This window comes from Neomonachus schauinslandi, chromosome 8 (genome assembly GCF_002201575.2).
Source record: "Neomonachus schauinslandi chromosome 8, ASM220157v2, whole genome shotgun sequence".
NCBI lineage: Eukaryota > Metazoa > Chordata > Mammalia > Carnivora > Phocidae > Neomonachus > Neomonachus schauinslandi.
Genome location: NC_058410.1, coordinates 130,796,150 through 130,806,614, shown reverse-complemented (window position 1 = coordinate 130,806,614; position 10,465 = coordinate 130,796,150).

Below are 10,465 nucleotides of genomic sequence, written 5' to 3'. Positions count from 1 at the left end.
CTTTCTTTCTTTCTTTCTTTCTTTCTTTCTTTCTTTCTTTCTTTCTTCTTTCTTTCTTCTTTCTTTTTTTTAAGTTAAGGGGATTTTTTAAAGCATAGCAACCTTTTCCTCACTTTTATGAAACACTGCCCTATGTTTCCAGGCAGAAAAGCAAAACTTTCAAAAGGTCATGTGATGTCATCTCAGCAATGTAGAAATAAGGAGAAAACCAACTAACAAGCAAAAAGGATGTATCTGATAACGATCTTTGGCAGCATGTCTTAAAGCAGAAAATACAAATATGCATACATATATATGTAATGCTAAGAGGATTTCACCTTGAAACTTCATAGCTGTAATTTCATAATAAAGACCACTTGTTTGTTTGGGCTAGATTAGCCTTTGAGCTGGGTTATACAAGAAATCAAAACCTGTTTCATTATAGGAGGCATTGTCAGTGTCCTCCCTGAGTACAAGTTTGAGCAGATGTAGTAGGAGGATAATCAAGCCTTTTCCTTGTCCCAGGCCAGAGAAGTTAGGACACACAACCACAGTCTGGGATCCCAAAGTTCTCCCATGAGGCTTTGGGGGAGAATGTATTCTCCCCTCCCCACAGGATCATGGCTTGTCCCACACTGGGGACATTGAATTCTTCTGGCTTCTTTCGAGCAATGCTCCTCAACTCGGGGTGATATTCTCCCAAGCGACTTTTGGAAATGTCTGGAGATATTTTTGGTTGTCCTACTGGGAGCTCCAGTGGCACCAGATAAACAAAGCACATCAAAGAGGCATTACAAAATCTCAAGAAATTAAGTAATCATTGGAACCATAGCCTACAAAAGTTAAGCCAGATCTGAGTGCTAAATCTAAACAGGGTGACTGATTGCTAAAATAAGACTTAAATAAGATTTAGAGACTCTTAAGATAGTAATCAAAATGTCTAAGATACAATGAAAATTACTGGCCACACCAAGAACCAGGAAAAGCACAACTTGAATGAAAAAAGGTAATCAACCAACACCAACACAGAGATGAAACAGATATTGGAATTATCTGACAAAGATCCTAAGGAATTATTGTAAAAATGCTTTAATGAACAATTACAAATTCTCCTGAAACAAATGAAAAATAGAAAATATCGACAAAGAAATAGAAATTATTAAAAAGAACCAAGTTGAAATTATAGAGCTGAAAGATAAAATAATAGAAATTAAAAAACAAAACAAAACAACACACCTCACTGGTTGGGCTTGATAATAGAGTGGAGATAACAGAGGATAAAATTGATGAACTTCAAGACTAATTAAGAGAATTTATTCAATATGAAAAACAGAAAATAGGAAAAAATATATACAGAGCCTCAGGGAACTGTGGGACAAAAACAAAATCACCAAATTCATGTCATTGGAGTCCCAGAAGGAGAGTGGAAAAAGAGTTGGAATAAAAGAGAATTCAAAAAAAAAATAATGGCTGAAAATTTCTCAAGTTTGTGAAAGATATTTACAAAGTTGAACAATCTCCAAAGATGATAAGCCCAAAGACATCCATGCCACAACACATCATAATTACACTTCTAAAAGGTAGAGACAAGGTCATCAAAGCAACCAGAGAGAAAAAACACATCACCCATAAGGGAACACAAATTCAAATAAAAACAGATTTCTCATCTGAAACCATGAAGGCCAGAGGGAAGTTGAACATTTTTCAAGTGCTGAAAGACAAAAACTGTCAACAGTAAATTCTGTATCTTACAAAAGTCTTCAAGAATGAAAGGGGAATGAAGACATTCTCAAAAGGAAAACTTAAGAATCTTGTTGCTAGCAGACTTGTCTTTTAAAAAATGGCTAAGGGAAATACAGTTGACCCTTGAAAAACACCAGTTTGAACTTCCTAGATCAACTTAAATGTGGATATTTTTTTTAAGAGTTGACAGCAAGGCCACAAATGTTTACTTACCACTGCACACCTGAGTCTCCACAGGATCAGATCAAAAGGTGACTGGTGCGGAGACCCCACCTGCTGCTCGCTGAGTACTCATGGAGGCCTACCAAGGCTGTCAGCAGCCCCTGGGAGTCCTAGGACCAGGCAGATCTGCAAGTTTCCCTGTGTGCCAACAGGGTGGTTGGGTCCAGTGCTTGGGACTGGCAGGAGGCTAGGCTGAACAAAGGAACAGCCTAAAGGGCAAGGACCACATTGTATAGGGAGTCTGAGCTCTTGATCCCTCATGCCCTAGTCTCTGGAAGCTGCTCAGGGGCAGCTGGGAGCTTCAGGCCCCTACTGGGCTGGCCATGGATCCCTCCTCATGTGCTGCCCTGGGTCTGTGGCCTCCTGGAACCTCAGGCACTCACTAGTAGCCACAGCTGCCAATGTGTACAGGCTGGTGGTATACTTCTAGGTAGATGGGGCAACTGTACTGTACCTCCAGACTTCTGTTGCCACCTGTGGGCCCCCAAACAGCTGATGCTGCAGAGCTGAGGCCAGCAAGCACAGGAACATCACCATTGTGGGCAGGCCCACCACCACTGCTGCCCCTTGGCTGGCCCAGCCTACCTATACAGAGAATTTTTCAATAAATATATAACTAGTACTATAAATGCATTTTCTCTTCCTTATGATTTTCTTAAAAACACTTTTTTCTCTAGCTTGCTTTATTGTAACAGCACCATATATAATACATATACATAATACTTGTTAGTTGACAGTTATGTTGTTGGTAAGGTTTCCAGTCAATAGTAGGTTATTAGTAGTTAAGCTTTTGGAGCATCAAATGCTACATGCAGACTGTATGGGGATTGGCATTCCTAACCTCAGCATTGTTCAAGGGTCATCTGTAATTCACACTGAAGGAAGATGATAAAAGAAGGAAACTTGAAGCATTGGAAAGGATGAAAGACCAATGTAAAGGGCAAAATTATGGTACATACAATAGACTAACTCTTCTCACAAGCTTTGTAAATCATATTTAATGAATAAAACAAAAATTGCAACACCATCTGGTGCTCAAGACTACGATATTTAGAGGTGGGAAAAATAAAGGGACTAAAGTGGAAGCAAGGAGTCCACACTTCATTTGAAATGGTAAAATGTTAATGCCAATAGGCTCTCGTAGGTCATATATGTATATTGCCATGCCCAGAGCAATCACTAAGAAAACTATACAAACAGATACACTCAAAACCACTATAATTTAATCAAGATAGAATACTTAAAAGTATTCAATTAATACACTGGAAGGCAAGAAAGGAAGAACAGAGGTATAGGAAATAGAGGAGACAAGGAATAACAAATAATTACATGGTAGACAACTACCTTAAATGTAAATGGTCTAAATATACCAATTAAAGGGCAGAGACTGAAACAAAACAAAACAAAACAAAACAAGACAGAGATTGGCACAGTGAATTAAAAAAAAAAAAAAACCCCACCACAACCCATCTATGCTATTTACTAGAAATTCACTTTAATTTCAACAAAATAGGTAGATCGGCAGTAAAAAGATTAAAAAATATGTACAATGTAAGCATCAATTTTTAAAAAAAGGAATGGTAATATTAATATCAGGTGAGGTATACTTTATCTGAGCAAAGAAACTTACTAGAAGCAAAGAAAGACATTACATAAGGATAAAAGGATTAATCACCAGGAACGCATAGCAATCCTAAGGATGTCTGTACCAAACAAGTGTCTCAAATGCATACAGCAAAACCTGATCAAGCTGAAAAGAGAAATACACAAATCCATAATTATTGTTGGGACTGTCAATACCCCCTTCCAGCAAATGATATAATTATTAGATAGAAAATCAGCAAATCAAAATGAAGTTTATGTATCTGACTATACATGACTCATACATATTTCTATTCAGACTGCCAAAACAAGATAACAGAGCTTGACTGCTGATCTTCTTATGGTGAATTTCCCAGGGGAGCAGAAATTCACATGAGAATTTCAAAAGATTGAAACTAGAATGTGCCGATTGGTTAGCACTGAATATGTTTCTCAATTGTGCCAATTAATTCAGGACGTAAAAATCTGTTGGAAATATCTGAGTTCTCTTATGAAAAACTTAAGCATGTCTGATTAACATGATATTTGCAAAAAACATGAAATCTGACATGGAGACTGAAAAGGGCATTTCTAGTAAGACAGTTTTACTTTAATAACTTCATCAGACCTCACGTAATCAAGTGACACAAACTAATTCAAGCAGGAAAAACTCACCTGAAAATTCTAGAACTTGGATATAAAACAAAACAATTCAAGAAACAGTGAGAGCTCCCTGGCCTGATTAAGAGCCTTGTATTCTGGTCTCTGCTCCCCCATTAATACCTCCGTGATTTGGAGTGACTAAGTCCCTTAACCTCTCTGAGCTTTAATTTTCTCCTCTGAAAGATGAAGAGATTGAATTAACTGACCTCAAATGGTTCTTTCCTGCTCTCAACTTTTACAACAATGTGTCAATTTCGTGCTGGTAAACAGGAAGAGTTCTTTGGCCTCTTGACTGAAAATGGATCTTCAAAAAACTGCCAAAGGAGAATTTTGCTCCTCTGAGTGAATATGAGAAGAGCAGCACAGAACGCTGCATTCTCCACTATGAAAACCAACTCCCAGAGCAAATGAGGTTTCCTAGTGCGATAGGCAAAGTGATGGGCCAGGAAAGTTCTCGTAGACTAACAAAGAAGATAGATTTCTCTGTCTTTCAGAGTTGGCTTGGTTTTGTGGCTGGAAACCCACACATGTTCTCACCAAAGAAACTTCAGAAGAGGCCTTCAATAAATGTTCTAGTTTTTTTTTTTAATTTTATTATGTTATGTTAATCACCATACATTACATCATTAGTTTTTGATGTAGTGTTCCATGATTCACTGTTTGCGTATAACACCCAGTGCTCCATTCAGTACGTGCCCTCTTTAATACCCAACACCAGGCTAACACATCCCCCCACCCCCTTCTCCTCTAGAACCCTCAGTTTGTTCTAGTTTTTAAAAAGCAGGGTAGTCACAGTGACCTCTGAGAAAAGCAAATGTTCTGAGGTGTGGCATAAATAACCCAACAGGTGAAATGCTTCATTCTAACTCATAGATGCATGTACAGCAAATGGACAAAGGCTCCTAGGGATGCAAAATCCACTGAAAAAAAAGAGCCTATTTTCCCTGCACCTTGGCTCCAACCGGACATCACACACATGTTTAATTATTTCCAGAATCACTTACCTTTTACCGGAGAGAGGTCCTTTAGAAGTCAGTGAGGTGATACTGAGTCAGAGGCAGCAGGGGTTTTAGGGAAATACAAACAGCTCTGGGTGACTAGGGTGGTAATAATCAGGAAACCCAAGGGCTAGAGACCCCCTAGGTCAATATGAAGAATACCACAATACCAGAATTGATCCTTGCAAACAGATTTTTACCAGCATCCAGAATTCACCTAGAACCATGAATAGTTCTGAGGTCCCAGAGGTGTTATCAGACTCCCCCGGAGGAACTCACTGTCTGGTTGGCTATACCAGTTAGGGTTCCAGCAGGAAAAGGTAGCCCACTTGGAGGGGAATTTAATGATGGGACTCTTTACTGAAGCGTGGGCAAAGTTAAGGGAGCCTATAAGGTGTGTGGAGGTATACTAGCTTTAAAGATTTTATTTATTTATTTTTAAGAGAGAGAGAAAAAACAAGCAGGGAGGAGGGACAGAGGGAGAAGCAGATTCCCCACTGAACAGGGAGCCCGATGCAGGACTCAATCCCACATAACCTCAAGAAGGTGAAGTCTACCTACCTCAACCATAACCTCAAGAATTCTGACCTCTGTCATCCTGATATCCTTCACACCACTGTGCTACCTGTAGCCAACACCATGGAGCATCTTTCAACACCTTGCGCTCTAGTTGGCTCCATGGTATGTGTGGGAGTTGGTGTGTATCTATGGGCTTGTGGCTTCCCTCCAGTGCCTTCAGAGGCCAGCCTTGGTCAATTACTCCCTTAGTTCAGTAGATGTCCTGGCTTTAGGAAGCAAGACAATCACCACTCTAGGTACCCCAAGTCCCATTTCACACTCGAGGTAACTAACACCTCAATGAGGCTGATGGCTGACCAGCCTAAGGTCACACAGTAGACTCAAGCCCAGGTTGAGCCCCTGCTTTTTGTACCTCCTCATTTTGTGACTGGCCTAGGAATGGGTTATAATCTCTATCAGACAAAACCGTTGTCCATGCTGGTGGCCATGGCTACTTTGCTTAGTGAGATCACACTAATCCTTATCTTCTCCTACGTGGCATCTGGAGTTTCTGATGATTCACTCAATGCATTTATCTTGAAGTCAATCTTCTGTATATTTAGCATGACAGAAAATGTGCAAGATAATTTAGGTTCCATTAGTAGGTTATGCATACCTCTATTATAGTACTTATCACATCATGCTATAATTTTTTTTGTTTGGATTTCTGTCTCTGCCACTTGACCGTGAGTTCCTGCAGGGCCTGGGCTGTATCTTCATGTTAGTGTTCAAGCTTCTCCCAAGAAGTCAGCAGCTGAACACTTTGAACATAATGTTTTTCATGAGTGAATTGGCTTTATAGTAAGGCTCAGTAGACAAGTATGCCTGATATATACATATTTGTCTACTCGACAAATATTTATTAAGTTTTTACTATGTGTCCAGCACTATGCTAAGCTCTAAGAATCCAAAAAAACACCATCTCTGAATCCAGAGAGATAACACTTCATAAAAGAGATTCATTTCTAATTGCTATGGACTAAATGTTTTGTTTCTCCAAAATATATATGTTGAAATCTTAACCCTTAAAGTGATGATATTAGGAGGTGGGATCATAAGGAGGTGATTGAACCACAAGGGTGGAGCCCTCATGAATGGAATTATTGCCTTAGATGGGATCCCTCATCCCTTCCCACAGATGAAGACGTAGCAAGAAATGACCATCAATGAACCGGGAAGCTCTCATCAGACACTGAGTCGGCTGGCACCTTGATCTTGGACTTCCCAGACTCCAGAACCGTAAAAAATAAGTTTTTGTCATTTATAAGCTACCCAGTCTGGTATTTTTGTCATAGCACCCTGAATGGACTAAGATGGTAATACTCCTCACGCAATTTGCAGAGATGCACAGGGTATTAAGGAAGACTAGAGGGGGATATTTAATATGGCTTGGTTGAGGAGATGTTCAGGGAAGAGTTCCTAGAGAACTGCTGAGCTGCATTTTGGAGGATGATTATGAGACATCCAGTCAAAGACATGTTGAAAGGAGGCCATCAGGGAGAGGAGGTGGTAGGAGCAAAGCACTCACACATGATCTAGCCAAGTGTGGTTGGAGGAAATAAAATATGAAACCACAGATGAGGCTGGAGAGAGTACCAAAGCCAGATGGGACAGTTTATAAAAAGTTACGAAACTTGGATTCTCTCCTGTAGGTGGATATTGGTACAGTAAAGGGATTTAAGCCAGGGAGGAATATGTTAAGATTGGCTTTTTGGGTAGACTCATTTCCTGACCTAGGGAAGAATGGAGTTGGGGATAAGACTAGAATCCAGAAAACAAGTTAGAAGACAGTACCAACTGGGAAGAGATTGGGAAGGCTTGAACTAGGGCAGTTGTAGACAGAATGGAAAGAGGAGGGCTGACTTGAGTTTGATTTGGGAGATGAAGTTGGCAGGACTTGGGCAGTGAGGGAGACAGAAGAGACAAAGAAGATTCCCAGGTTGGACAATGGGGTCATCCCCCCCAAGACAGAGGATAGAGACAAAAGGTCAGGTTTGGGGCAAACTAGTGAGTTCATTTTAGACATCTTGAGTGTGAGGTGCATCTGACTCATTCAGGGAAATATGCAACAAGTAGTCAAAGACATGTTTGAAGTTTTGTGGGGTTGGGGGGAGGGCTGGGAATACAGATATAAAATTTGTGGTTATAGACTGGAAAGTCGTGGTAGAAACCATGATAGTGGGCAGCATCACTTGGGTGAGTATGTAGGGAGATGGACAGAGGGCTGAAGCAGCTCCCTGGGAAACATGAACACATAAGGAACTGGCAGAGAAAGAGGAGCTCACAAAAAAAGATTGGGAAGGACAGTCGGAGCTTGTTGGGAGTGTTGAGAGGACAGCTCTGCTCACAGGTGGCTTCCTAGGGCCAGCTTCCCTGACCTCAGACCACTCCCAGTCTCACACTGTTATCCTCCACAGAAGCTACCATAATTATAAATCAACACCTGATTGTATTATTATTTAATGTCCATCTCCCTTACTAGAATAAAAACTCCATCAGGGCAGGGATTGGATCTCTCTTATTCCCCAGGGAATCTGCAGAGCCTAGTAAGTACCTGGCAATTAGCAGTTGCTCAGTCAATAAGTATTTGTGAAATTAAAGATTGGTGTTCTAAACTTCCAGAAGTTAGAGAGTTTTAAAGAAAGTTACTTTTAATAGTCAAGTTATCTGTTCCATTCAAAATGTGAAATATGCTTATTTTATATTTTTAGTATTTCCCATGAAAAAAGTGTGTATTTCTGTCAAGTTTTTTATTAAGTTAGGGAACAATTCTCTTCTCCTCCTAGATATGACACGAGGCCTCCAGATACTTGGAGAGTGGAGAAAGGCTGGCTAACAGCAGATTTATTATATATTAGTTAATAATATCGTGTACCTAAGTGGTGACACTGTCTTTATTCCCCAAAGCTCCACCTGGTCTCAGAGTAGGAAGCAGATGGTCAAAGTGCTTCATGGACATTTATCTGGTTACTCAACCACAGATACAAATTATGATGTGAACATGGCCACAAGGTAGCATTTCCTTTAGACAACATTTTTGTGGAAATTTTTATAAGAAAATATATTGAATTAAAAAATTACATATTTTCGGGGCGCCTGGGTGGCTCAGTTGGTTAAGCGACTGCCTTCGGCTCAGGTCATGATCCTGGAGTCCTGGGATCGAGTCCCACATCGGGCTCCCTGCTCGGCAGGGAGTCTGCTTCTCCCTCTGACCCTCCTCCCTCTCATGCTCTCTGTCTCTCATTCTCTCTGTCTCAAATAAATAAATAAAATCTTTAAAAAAAATTACATATTTTCTATATACAAATCCTCATAGATAGATAGATTAATGTTATCAGATTAAAATGTTAACAATTGGATTCCAATATCAAACATTGAACAACGTACAAATAAGTTTAAATAACTGTATCTCTCTCTCTATTTTTTTGAAGGGGGGAGGGGCCGAGGGAAAGGGAGAGAAAAAATTTTAAGCAGGCTTCACACCCAGCACAGAGCCTGATGTGGGGCTCGATCTCATGTGCCTGAGATCATGACCTGAACCAAAATCAAGAGTCAGACACTTCACCTACTGAGCCACCTAGGTACCCCAACTGTATAAATATTTATGAAAGGCTTCATCTATGGGCATTGAGATTAATGCAGGAAAAAAAAATCCAAGTGTTAAAAGGCCAGCTTCCAGGTTGGATGTACATGTTCCAGAGATTTGGGTCTTTGTCTTCCTCTCTTTTCTCGCTTTTGCCTCAAATCCTTACCCATCTGCAGACTTAGGCTTGAGATTTTTGTATAAAGGGATAAAACCCCTAAATCTATAATGGCGTGTACCATGAAAACACCCCAGGAGACATAGCACAATAAGTTATATGTGCACCAAGTTTCAAAACAGATCTGATCCTTTCCTGAGGGCATTTTCCCATGGGTAAGAGAGAGGATAAAAGAGGTTCAGCATGGGGTGGAGAAACATCGCCAAGGCAGTCCGAGGGTATGCAGTGCAAACATTGCTTCTTTGTTGTCAGGCACACTGGGTAGAGTGCAGACTGCACCTCCATCTCTTGCTACTTTTTGAGCTTCCTTTTAGCAGCCCCATCTGAAAACGAGGTTCATCATAGTGAGGTTCAGAACAGTGCTTCCTTCAAACTGGTGTTTAGAGTGTTAAATGAGCTAGTATGTATAAAGCACTTGGAGCAAGGCCTGTCACATAATAAACACTGTCAAAGCATGAGCTGCTCTATTTGCACTTTTAACCTAGGCCATGAAATTGTGCACAGAGTTGTTTTTTTTTTAATTTTTTTATTCTTATGTTAATCCCCATACATCATTAGTTTTAGATGTAGTGTTCCATGATTCATTGTTTGTGCATAACACCCAGTGCTCCATGCCGAACATGCCCTCCTCAATACCCATCACCAGGCTAACCCATCCTCCCACCCCCCTCCCGTCTAGAACCCTCAGTTTGTTTTTCAGAGTCCATCGTCTCTCATGGTTCGTCTACCCCTCCGATTTCCCCCCCTTCATTCTTCCCCTCCTGCTACCTTCTTCTTCTTCTTCTTTTTTTTTTCTTAACATATATTGCATTATTTGTTTCAGAGGTACAGATCTGAGATTCAACAGTCTTGCACATGTGCACAGAGTTTTATGTTACCTTTGCCAGATCATCCTTTCCCTTGGGAACACTTTCAATGAAGACCCTCTACTGCAGGCTCAGGTTTGTTCTCCCCACCCCT